At 37.4% G+C, this 12,939-nt stretch overlaps 2 long non-coding RNA genes across 2 annotated transcripts; one reads left to right on the plus strand and one right to left on the minus strand.

Annotated features, from left to right (window-relative positions):
• Positions 1–1,232: 1,232 nt before the first annotated feature.
• On the minus strand, positions 1,233–2,964 carry LOC136339889 (uncharacterized). Its single transcript, XR_010732220.1, has 2 exons — positions 2,847–2,964; positions 1,233–2,795 (listed from the first exon to the last, which is right to left on the minus strand). It is a non-coding gene; the product is annotated as an uncharacterized lncRNA (long non-coding RNA).
• LOC136339888 (uncharacterized) lies at positions 2,848–7,607 on the plus strand. Its single transcript, XR_010732219.1, has 3 exons — positions 2,848–2,985; positions 3,041–3,238; positions 7,506–7,607. It is a non-coding gene; the product is annotated as an uncharacterized lncRNA (long non-coding RNA).
• The last annotated feature ends 5,332 nt before the right edge of the window (positions 7,608–12,939 follow it).

The raw sequence follows: 12,939 nt of genomic DNA on the forward strand, positions 1-12,939 counted from the left end.
CAGAGCGTAATTTATAATCGTAAAGTCGCGATAATTCTTGATAAAATTTCCACAATTTTCCGGAAAAAATCTTACTTTTACGACGGTAGTCTTCATAGAACTTATACATTTCCGACCTGTTTTTGTCGCAAAAATTACTGCTCCAGGGAAGCCCAGGGTTTGCTCATATACCCTACTCACATGTACATGCTGCCGGGAACATCCGTTGCTCAGCAACCCAAGCAAATAATTCGCTGGGAAAATATTTCCGTACGGTGTAGATATTTAAAATTTATACATTTAAAGATAATTCGGGTAATATTTTCTCTGACTGTTATCTGCTCAGAATGCATAGTAAGTAAAATTCATAGCCACACATTAACCAAACTTGAAGCAACATGGAATTTCAGATTGATCAGAATTACGCGCAAAATTGTTTTTTCAAATCAGCTTGGTTGACATTTCATAAATTCAAGAAAAATTATGATCAAGTCTAATGAAATGTTGCTCCGATTTCCCGAAAATTTTTCGGTAACGCTATCGTCCGAAGTGACATAACATCCAACTAACTGACTGCGTAGGTAAATTATGTTGACATATTGTTTCTCTTGATCCCATTAGTCGTGCCCACATTCAAATACACTTGTTCCTTTATTCATTCCTTGTGGCTTTTAATCATAATCATAGTAATTTTCCCCCATTGTGATGCCCCCTCTCCCCTTGCAACCCGCTGCCACCTATCGGCGAAGACTAAGTCAAGGCCAATCGCCATCTCGGCACGTGTACAACTGTGGTGACCCAATTTCGCGCCTAACGGACGGTGCCGATCCCCACCGAACCCTTCCGATCAATAACCGAAAGTCTACAAACCGCTTTTCCTTTGTTTTGTCGACTAGGCGGCGTTGCCTAGCATTGCGTTCTAGTTTTTCCCCAATTACTTCTTTAAGGTCAGGTAGAGGGAACAAAAAAACGTTTGCCGCCAATGGTAGTATCAGTAAATTTATCATTTTATGTGACATTGAGCGTGACTAATTAATCAATGATGAAGCTATTAGGAAAATGTAATAGTGGCAACGCCACGTCGCGTTCGAGGCCACCTCGATTTCCCCCGAAACGCGCAACGCAACTCACGTCTCTCATTCGAGGTACGAGTTCGAGCGGAGCGCGCTTTTAAATGTTTCCACGTGAGGTGATTATGTACTATTACGCGTTCAAAGCCTGTTCGTATACACCCGTGAGTAATAGCAATAGCGTTCTAATAAGAAAATAAGTTTTTACTTTAGCAAGAAAGGTAAGTATTACAAATTTTATTATTTCTATTCTAAGTTCTTATAGGGGTAGGGTCCTTGTACACGTAGCCACTTCCAGTGAGGTCGTTGACCTGTACCCAGTGTACAGCCACGTGTAATTGGAGTAGAAAGGGCGCTTGTGTCCGCCATGTTTGTCCTAGAAAAAGAGGCGCACACTCCAGGAGAATGAGGCTATCGCATTGCGTCACAGCGTGCAGGGGGGCGCAGGCCAATCACAGAGCAGGACCGTGGCGTCCCGCTCCCCGCCGCGGCCTTCTAGATCCGCGTTTCAGGAAATTTTCTCATTCCTTGCATAGACTTTCTCGTGTGCGGTTGATGTGCTCACTGCGTTCGCGGATTTTTTCTAAAATATTTTATTGATGTTTGTTCATAATCTATTTAATGTGACTATCAAATAACAATTGAATTATTGGGAACTCAGCTTGGTTGGCGCGTCCCTATTGTTTTGTAGTCGTGGCCGCTGTTCGAATGTTTTCCGCGACCTACTTTGGCGACTTCCGCGTTCTGGCCGCCATCTTGTCGACCCAACCAGTGATGTAATCACGTTATCATAATCGCCTCGTGCCTAGTTCGCTCTGCACTAGTGTTTTTTCAGCTTCTCAAGTCCTCCAGGAACCTAATAGGAGAGTAGGGGAGTGATTCAGGCTAACTCTGTTACAAGCGGTCAGTCTTTTTCTCTCTCCTATTTGCCTGTTTTTTGTCAACGAAGGGACCAGAACCAGTTTCAAGGGACAAAGGGCGGTGATGTAACCGCCACGATTCAAGGTTGAATTTTTGCACGCGGTTATTTCATGGCACGCTCGTCGGTTATTTGGGGAGCGAATTTCGACCAATGGGAAGGCCGGATTAAGAGTTCGCCATCCATAGCAACAGCGGACGTTAGTCAACTGTTCTGTCGGTTTGCTTTGAGTTCTGTGAATAATTTGCTAGGAAGTTTGGACTTTATAGTTCCATGTAAAATGTAATCATTTTTGTCGTTGTTTAAATTTTGATTAGAAAGGATCAGAGTTTCCTTAAAATTCGACTAGATACATCAAGGTCGCCATTAAGCTCTTTGTCTCATCTCAATAAAAAAAAACGAAGCTCCGTATATGAGTATGATCAAATATATGGAACTTTTGATAATTTTATACACGCTTTGCTAGATAGAATAATTTAGAATAGTAAGTAATAAGAAACTATCTAAAACTGATCATGGAACTGACGAATAAAAATTCACCAACTCTGAGGACCACCTTCTACCGCTTGAAACAACGCATTACGGTCGCTCACAGACAAAAAAAACGATTTTCTACTGACGTAGTACTTGCCCTACTTAACAATTTTTTTAATTTTCAAAATTGTTTTCCCATTTTAGCCGATTTTCAATTACTCTTGTTAACTGAAATAATCATCGTGACGTCACAAAATTCCAGCTGAGATTAGGAGATTATTTAGTCACCTATTAGCATCAGCTGGACAACTCAAAGCGTCACTGGTCACACAACCAGTCGTCACTTAAGTTACCTGTCAAAGCAAAAAATAATTAAAAAGACATGAGAGATCATTTTTACCGACATGAGCAATGCTTAATCCGGTTAAAGCGCTTCTTTTCAAATCGTGCATTAAGACACAGGTTCCATAAGACCACAGCACATTGGCGTACGAATGCAAGTTGGCAAAACGAGAAGTAAAGAAACCAGTTGGCAGCAGATGAGTGCGTTAATGTACTTACGAAACATCTGTTTTACATAATTTTTTTTTCGATTAAGGTTGCACCCGTAGAATAAAAACTTGTCAGCACTGGAAAATATAATTGACATTGAAATTGCGTACATCTATCGTAGCCAACACAACGGAAAAAAAATTACAGTTGCTATGTAGTAATCACAATGGAGCTGGAACCAGTGGGATAAACTAGTCAAAAGCGTTACGAATTAGAAATAGAATTCTTTTTTGCACTTAGCGAGGTATGTTCCTACTTTTTTTTTAATAAACTTTTTAATCAGATACAATTTCATTAAATTTTGATAAAGAAATTACATAAAAATTTTTTATTAACACTTCACGATATGAATTCACAAACTGGAAGGCGCCTTTATAGCGTGGAAAGTGATTCAACTGGGTGATTCATGTTGTCGCTGATCATTCACATGTTCACCTGACACTCTCTTCTTAACTTGTTAATTTTCAAAATATTTAAAAAATAATAACAGATGGTTACAAGACGTCATAAAAAATAATACAGATGGTACAAGATGTCATAAAGTGACAGGTGACAGTTTGTTCATAGTTTAAGACGGGTGAACACTGGACGTTTTACAGTATTATTAATAACACAGATAATTGCCTTTTGTGTTAACAATATCAAAAATATTATAAAAAAATGTGTTTTTTTAAATTTCAATTCAATAAATAAAATTTTACCATTTTTCTGCAGTCAGCAATATTTTTATTGTTAAAAGTAATAAATCATTATTACATGTATTACCACTACTGAGTCCACTACAGGTATGTTATTATATCTGACAAATGAGTGATCATCCGACAGCGACGGCCCATGGGGATCCAATGTCGGGAGCCCGAAAACCTGTGCCCCGGCCGTAAATGTTAATTTCGAGTTCCCGATCCCCGATCCCGATAATGTGCTTAACAACTGTAAAATCAGAAAGAGCATTTAGTTTGTCAGGGTCCCTAGCAACAACTCCACTTTGGATGGTTGGTGTTATTATAAGGGTTCTTGCAGGGAGAAGAGATTTTCTCGTTTCCTAAGGCATTGTTAATTTGTGTAGAAAAGCTTCTGTATTGGTCGCGTTGAACTGATGATTTCTAATTTATTTAATCCCGGAATTATAAATTTCGCTGTCAAAATTGAATCCTGATTCCGAAAATTATATTCCCTACCATTCATATCGTCACTGATCAGAAACATAATTATCAATTACATTACCAGCACGAGCACAAATTTTTTTTAACTTAAAATTCGTGTTGATTAACAGTGAAATTAAGTTCACTACGCTTAAAATGTCGCATCTGATTAAAAAAATCCCTTGTATACGCATAGAGTGCCCGTTTTAAGTAGTTAACTGTTATCTCTAAAACGACTGGTTACCAAAGTCGATTATATCAAGAAATATGTTATTAATGTTTTAAAATATTTATTCAGGCCATTTATCATTGTTAACTCGAATAAATGAATATTTGTGTAAGTGGTTTTGTAAAAAATTTCGGTGTAACCGGTTTTTTGCTGGTTAGTGTACGTACATATATGTATGTGTGTATGACATGGCAGACTTACAGGGATTATTTGGGTCCCCGCCCATACACAAGGAGTGTGATTTTTCAGAAAACTTAATTTGAAATATCTGTCTGGAGATATGAAATTTGCACGACAAAGCCGGAAAGTTATAAACACGTTTGGAAGAATTATGTTCACTTATGATGGCGCAACACCATCGACAGGGGTGGCTCTGAAATGCGACCTGCGCAAATGTAACTAGTATGCCAATAGTTGGCTGATCAATAAGATGAAACTGGATAAACTTTGTTAATTCGCCTTTACGTCTACCTACTGCTCGCAGTAAATTTATCAGATTGCAGCAGACTTTCGAACGATAAAAAGCTTTTTATGTGCTTTGCAATTTGATAACGTCCAGTCATCAGAGCTTTAACTTTAGATGGTTTTGATTGACTGAAACATGCAGCATGACATATCTACTTGCAGCAGCATTAATGAAAACCCATTATTATTCCGTACCATTACCGTCAGCTTAAAAACTTCATATAAGGCGTAAAATTTCAAAAATTACTGCGTTCGGGCAAAATGTATGTTGGTTGATAACACGTTCGACCTTGGTCCGATCCGGCTGAATACGTGTGTGATTCCGGCTTCATTTATTTGCCTCCATCATCACTCAAAATTACGATGATTTCGGTTATCTAACCGCTGCGCATGCTCGAACCGAACAAGAACCATACCAAATATTTGCCTCTTCTCATTATCTACCCATTTCATAGATATTTCCCAAGCCCTGGTCGAATTTGGATTTTCGTTGTGTAACTCGCGCTCCCGTGGCCTCGATTTCTGTTATTTCCGGGGGGCCATATTTACTTGCAGCCAGCGGCGTCCCCGCGGGCGCCATCTTGACGAGGGCCCGATATTTGCCGTTGTATGCGCTCGTTATAGTAGCGGTGTTTGCAAAAAAGTCCAGGAGCGAGCTGAAAAGAGTTAAAAGTCGTTGTCGGGGCTTGTCAATGTGACCTTCTTGTGTCAACCCATCATCTATCCCGCGCTGGTTACGTAAGGCCAAAACAGGTTTGCAGGGAGTCCAGTTTTGAACAATGGACCTTCCAGCCGCGAGTATCGCGCGTTCTAGAGACGCAACGTTTAAACTGAAAATACGGACGATATTTTGTATCATTATGTTATGTCAACTAGCACAGAAAGAGCCGGTTCGGATGGGGGCTTAAATAGGGCACAAGAATGAGAATATTCTACAGTGATTTGTACGATTATAGGGGAATAAGCGTTGCCAAATCTAGAACCTTTCAACAGTCTAATAAGTTATGTATACCCGAAACCCACACAATTCATAAACATTCCGCAAATTAGTTGTAGAGATGCAAAAGCGAAAAAAGCCGATTCAGGCTGTGTATTATACGAGCGAGCGGAACCCTCAAGGTCGCGGTTTCCTGGAACCTTTTTAATGGTTCTTATTTGTACGGGTAAATAATATTACTATCAACCTAAATAGCTACAATGGTGTTATTTTCAAACAAGATTCCAAATTTGACGAAAGTATTGAAACGCTTTTCCACGCTTGGCGTGCAAACATCTTCCTTTTTTCTTTAATGGAAATATTATTTTGCAGGTATGGGCGCGTCATTTCTTTCAAATTTTCGAGTAACCCCTTATGCCTTTATAAAAGCAGCATGCGTGGACGGAAGGGTGATTTGATCACACTTAACGGGTACGTTGATGGAAGGTTTAAGAGGAATTATTATATCGATATTAGAGTTAAACTGCTCTATAATTGGTATTTTTGAACATAAAACAAAATATCTGCCTCTCTGCTACCGATTATATACAATAGTTTCACTCAGATAGCAACCTCCCCTCGACGAAGTCCATGTCCAATTCGATGTTGCCAATTGATGTAAATCGCCCTTCCTTCTGTCATGCTCCTTCGTTGCCAAATGTGTTAGAGAAGAAATATAATGCAGCCATTTCATACGAGCTACTGGCCGCATTCAGCAGACTATCTAGTTGTGCAACTGTTGGGATTTCTGTTGGATGACAAGTTACCCTTCAAAAAGGTTAAATGACAGTTGACATAATTTTTGCTTCACTTTTCAAATCGTTGCAAAGCTGTTACATAACTGTCACCTGTCCTAAATGTGCCCAGTGTTAAATGCAAATAACAAATTTACTCAGCTGTTATTGTTTTATAGAAAAATTAATTTTGATTTCTACAGAGTGTCCGGAAATATCGTCGAAATATTTTGGGAGGTGATTCTGGGTGTTAAAATACTAAAAGAAATTCTAATAAATAAACATCAAAAAGTGCTTCTTAAAGGGGTGACAACCTTTTAAAGAGGGAACTCTGAAGAGGATTTTTTCGCAATATTTTCGAAACGGTTTAGGACAAAAATTATGAAATTCGGTATACTTAAATAAGTTGAAATGAGAAAAGTATTTTTTGTTAATAATTGTAGATTTTAGTCAGGACGTCACATACAGGGAATTTCCTACGTAAAATGTTGCCCTAATTCTTTTGTTTGTGACATTTTTTTTTTTGAATAACATAACAACGTGACTGATATTACTAAGTATTTACCGATTATTTACAACAAATGTTAAAAATGGCTTCCATTCATCTCAATGTGTCTTTTCAATTCCTTTAGAAAATATTCCGAAAAAACCATGTTCAAAATTTCCCCTTTAAGGGGTTCGAGGTCCTCTAAGAAGCAATTTTTGGGGTATTTTTATAAAAACTTTTTTTATTATTTTAACCTCCAGAATTACCTCCCAAAATATTTGGTCGTTATTTCGGGACACCCTCATAATGAAATTGGTGTCACGTAGAAACTTTTTATTTTCCTGAAGAAAAAAAAATTAATTTTCCTGAAGGAAATACTTTCCTTCCCACAAAATTCCCTCAGAGTGAAATTCTCGCTAGTGAAATGACTTGACTTCATTTTTGGAGACTTTGCAAAAATCTCCTATTTCCTCTATAGGTTGGGAAGACAGAACCACTTTCCTCTAGAAAAATGGTTATTAGCGTTGCAAAACCGGCTAGACCAGAAAGCATTGCCTTGCAGGGCAAACAAATAGAAAAGTCGCAGATGAGGTCTGAAAGCTTGAAGAGCTCTACTAGGCATGTTTTCCGTTCCATGACGTATATGCAATATTTTTTTGACTACTAACTTTAGTTGATTTAAAATAATCTAAGTTTTCACGGTAAAAACGAAAAAGTGAACATTTTTCAACATTTTCCAGCATTTTCCCGCAGCGAGAAATAGTTTCATTTTGCGTTGCAAAGGCGGAAAGTAATGCTTTGTAGAGCGAGGCAAGTAAAGCCTAACCGTAGCAGTAGACGAAGAGAGTTCTGTTAACGTACAATATTTCTTTACTTCTATAAATGTTTTCAAACACGCTCATATTTTTTAGTATTATTTCTCAGATAAAACGTTACTTTGAGAGAAAAAAAATTAGCAGAATATGCATACGTTCTGACTAATCGGAAAAAAAGGATTTGTTGATTTCTCTCTCAACTCACTTTTCAAAATATTACTTGCAGACAAGAAAATGGGGCTGAAAGTGCATTCCTCTGTGCATAAAGCTTGGTTGCTTAATAGAGAATTTCATTCTTGTAGGTACTGGGATATTTTCTTTCAATGCTCTCATTTTCTCGATAACAGGTTTGAAGTTCCAAACAACTGTTTACTTCTTGCAGACAAAAAGTATATGCACATGACCAATAGTAATAAATATTACACAAACTTGTTGCAAAAGCTATTATCCCGCGAGGGAAGGGTTTACGTTCCGAGCCGCAGGCGAGAGACTCAAGACTCTTAAGGAAATACTTGCCATGGAAAGCGAATATGATACTTTATCTACGAGCAAAAACCCTTCATCTGCCACTTAATTTTAATCGACTGCTGTCGCTCCCTAACTGAACGTTGAGGAACCGGTCCCGAGGAAGTTATTATATCAATCTCCTTCATGCTTGCCCGGTCATAAAATACGTTTTCAAAAGCTCCAAATAAATAATCACAAAGGGAAAGAAATTCAAGAAAAAAAGTTCCCATTTAGAGCTACGAGATTTCAAGAGGCATATGGGGTGCGTTCGATGTCCTCCATGCAGATACCCCTGCTAGTGAGGATACTGTGAAAATCCGGCGGAATTTAACACTTTTGTTGGATACCTAAAGGGGCCAAAGCCAGTTAATTGAATTAAGCGAATCCTTCAGATAGATATCCTTACGTAGCCTAAACTCTCAGTAAATACTAGAAAACGAGTTTTACTGTAATACCGCGTAGCTCTAAATTGCAAATCTCATAAAGGAGAGAGGGCCTGTTAACTTGTTGATAAATTATTATTAAACATTGAAAAGCAAATACATTAAATAAGACAAAACAATGCTATATTTTTGCATTTGTTTATTTTCTTAAATATTATATATTAATTTGGTAAAAAATGTAATACAAACTCACTTAAATACTACATAAACAATGAAAAACTTGTTTGTTGATAGGAAATTGGTTTGTTTTCGATTTTGTGCTCACAAACGATCTTTGTCTATATTTATCTTTTTATTATTTTTTTGAGTTTGTGAGCAACAAAATCGAGAACAAAAAAATGTCCTATCAGAAAAAACTTCTAAGTTGTTTCTTTACTGTTTAACTGAGTTTGTATTACATTTTTTACCAAATTTGTGTATTTTCTTCTCAAACACTAATTTGATAAATTTTCAATCACAACACACCATTAAATATACTTTTGAAACACCTTTAATTTAAGATGCGACTTGATTCATATTGAATTTTTTTTAATGGGCCGTTTTGTGCTGCCAGTGACGTAATCAACATTAAAAAAAAATAAACGCCAAAAAATCGCTTTTTTCCTATATAATGCTGCTTTTGAATTTAAATAAGTACCAATTTATTAAAAAGTTAATAGCGGGGGGCATATTAGAGTCGCACGGTATGTATACTCCTGTTATTTTCCATAATGTTGCATTTAGCTTGTTACTTCCAATTTCATAACGGAAGACATAAAAACCATTACAAATTAAATTTATCTTGGTATGTGACTACATTATGCCCCGTGTTGTAATAAGGTCAAAGAACAGTACGTATTTCATGAATTGCTTTGATAAAATACTACGCGCTTATTAAGTATGTACTTCTAGACACTTGTATTGACAAACATAATTCCTCTTATACGTGTACCCTTCCCCACTTCATCCTTGACTCAGCCATTCACCATTCACACATGTTTCGATGGTCATGTAATACTGGTAGGAAATGAAAAAGTGCGCATTCAGCCCGCCGCTGGCTTGTCCAGGTTGCTGCGCCTAGCGCGGTACGCCTCTGTTCTATTTGATATTCATATCGAATCCGGGCTTCTGGCAGCCTTATCCGAAATGCCGAGTCCTCGAATAATAGATATTTCAATTATTTTTATTTGGGTCAGGCTAATTAATCAATTTCGTTCATGCCCCAATCAAGTGGTTTATTTTGTCAACTCCCCGCAGCTTCTGTTGATTATCTTCATCTGGCGATACTCGATGATGTGGATCTCAATCCCCCTCCCCTGCTCCACCTCGTTCATTAGATTACTTTTTACCATTGCAGCACTTGGTCCCTTTTATTCTCTCCCTCCTTTGCCTGAGGTACGCCTCTGTGTTTTGTTTAAATTAGCGTACCCAGAAGCAGCGAGATTTCTGGAGTATCGTTATCGGTCCTTGACGAAAATTCACGCGTTCCACATTTCAGCTAATAATAACCAAGGAAACGAGGTCAACTCCAAAATCTAGCATAGACTTTCCCTGTGGTTGTGTGCAGCTGGGCTCTTGCAGGACTGGCTCAGTACTAACGCAATCTCCTAAATACGGCTCTGACGATGCGTAAAACTTGACGCAAGAAGAATGCGTCACTCAATGAGAGAAAGAGAGACACAGCGAGAAAGCGAGAGAGCAAGAGAGCAAGAGAGAGAGAGAGAGAGAGAGAGTGTAAATAGTCAATTTAGGTTATTCTAAGAAAAATATACAGCAATATAGTAGCCTTAGATGCGCGCTGATAAATAGTCTCTTTGACAAAAATTTGGTAATCTGGAAATGTAAATAGTGGTACGATAGCAATTTACGTAATTAGAACCTCTACCTACGTTGCCCGATAAAAGCCTAAGGATGATGTCAAACAGGGCCGGCCTTAGCGAGTCTGCCACATTGAACGAAATTTATAATGACCGTCTCCCTGTTCCCAAGAAAATCTGCCGACCAGGAAGGTCGGCCGCCCAACCTCGTTGCTCCACGAGGCCCGTAGTGATACCAGGAATTGAATTTTTGAAGCTAAAGCAAGAACTGTTTCGACGTTAGCAGAGTAGATGGCTGCAGAAGAAGAAAAGATACGAATTATTAGGTATGTCGTTTAGTGTGGACTCAAAGGGGGAAGTTCGAACACACAGAAACATTTTTGTGATGGTACCCTTCAGTCTACCAACAGCGGATGAGAGGTTATTTCTCTAGATCATGTCAAGGGAGGAGAGGCCTATTGATGAAATATTAGATGAAAAAATTTATTGCAAGTCACACACTTCTCAGATAAAAAGTACGACTTTAAATTGCATTGGCTCAGTAAAATTTTCAAAAATATGTCTTCTTTAACTATTATAACTAACAGTGGTTGATAAAATCAGATGACTAATTTCCCAGAGCTTACTTCTAACGTCTGCGCCGTGTCCAAAGGCTCGTAGCTCAAATTTTTTAAATGAGACACCCGGTATATTTTATGATGGTTAAATTCAACGATTTATTGCGCATATTTTGAGCAGAAAGTTATATTATTTATAAATAATAGGTGAGTAATCCCAGGATTTACATATTGAGTTGGTTTTGAAGTCTAGCTCGCGTTGAAAGGCTCATAACTCAAACTTTTCAATGAGACATCCAGTATATTATACGATTTTTGAATGCTACGATTTATTGCGAGTAATACGATTAATTAACTTTTTACAATATTTTAATTATTCAGGGAATATGAGTATTGAAATAATCGGGTTTTTGCGGATACTTTACTAATTTCAAAGAAGTATTTTGTTTTACTTCAACCTTGGATTTTCCAACTAAGATACGCTGTTTTATTATGAGATTAAATATATTACATTCCCCTTCTCTCACTTAAGCATAGCCACGTGTGTTCCTGTATAAATCTTTAATAGTTTTCGAGCAATTTTCATCTAAACGAATTAAGCTTTTTCTAATTGTTATTTTAGAACTTATTCAAGTTTCCTAACGTCGATTCACCTTTTTAATTGGAGCATCTCATATTATAGTATGCCATTAACTATGTAATGCGTGTATTATGTAGGGTGGGGCAACTCTCATACTCGGCCAATAAAATCAACATTCTTCTTGATTTTTCTGCGGCCTTAAATGTTATCGATAGAAATTTAGAAATAGGACAATTTATCGTTAGATTGACGGGGGGAGAGTCACTTTTGCCCGGTGTTCTTACCATGGATCTGCCATTGCAATAACTAATTTGTCGGATGGTGCAATAAAAAATTTATATAAATTACACGTGAGGATTGGATAAAAAAATATTTTAAAATTTACAAAATGACTGCTGGAAGAAGCAACTAAAGAGGAAACATAACATTTTTTAATAATTTGTTACATTTTTCAATTCATTATGAAATATCCGAACATAGTGAATTAGAAAATGAGTGCGTTTAACATTTTCTAGTACAGTAGTTCATGAGATTTTCTCACATTAAGTTTTCAAATTTCTCAAAAAGAATCTAAACAAATGGTGAAAAAACTTCAGTAATTGTTATTAGTATTTCGGAAATAATCGAATTTCGTTCACTCAAAATGTCGATGTGAAAGATGATAAATTCCTGCGAAAACAGTAAAACGTGGACCAAAGACCACTCTTCTAGAAAGATCCGAAATATGACTTATCTGTCATAAGTTACGTCATTATTACATTGATATACGGATTAACGGAAAATATGTGAAAGTCAAATTTAATGCTCAACTTTACTGTGACATGCATGCAGGAAACACAATTATTAATTTCAAAGCATTTTCTATCAGAAACTTTTTCATACACCCGTTATAAACACAGTACCTCCCCTCTAATTTCATCAACATGCTACGCGTTGTCAATTACGAAGTACCTTTACGGTGAGCGTTGAAATTGTCGTCATCCCGTATGCAATATTTTTAGTACGTTTCAATGACGTCAAAATTTTTGACAGATGACACGTAACGTGGTGATTGGACCTCTTCAGACGGACGTTGGCAAATAACCGACTGCCTGTGAGACGTCATCGAAAAGGAGAAAACCAGAGACGATTACCCGAGAGGTAATCCTCTTCGGGTTTCTTCACTAAGAAATTCTACTAACATTAATGCAAACTGCATTAGAGAATGCACGTTT

This window comes from Euwallacea fornicatus, chromosome 7 (assembly GCF_040115645.1).
Source record: "Euwallacea fornicatus isolate EFF26 chromosome 7, ASM4011564v1, whole genome shotgun sequence".
Lineage (NCBI taxonomy): Eukaryota > Metazoa > Arthropoda > Insecta > Coleoptera > Curculionidae > Euwallacea > Euwallacea fornicatus.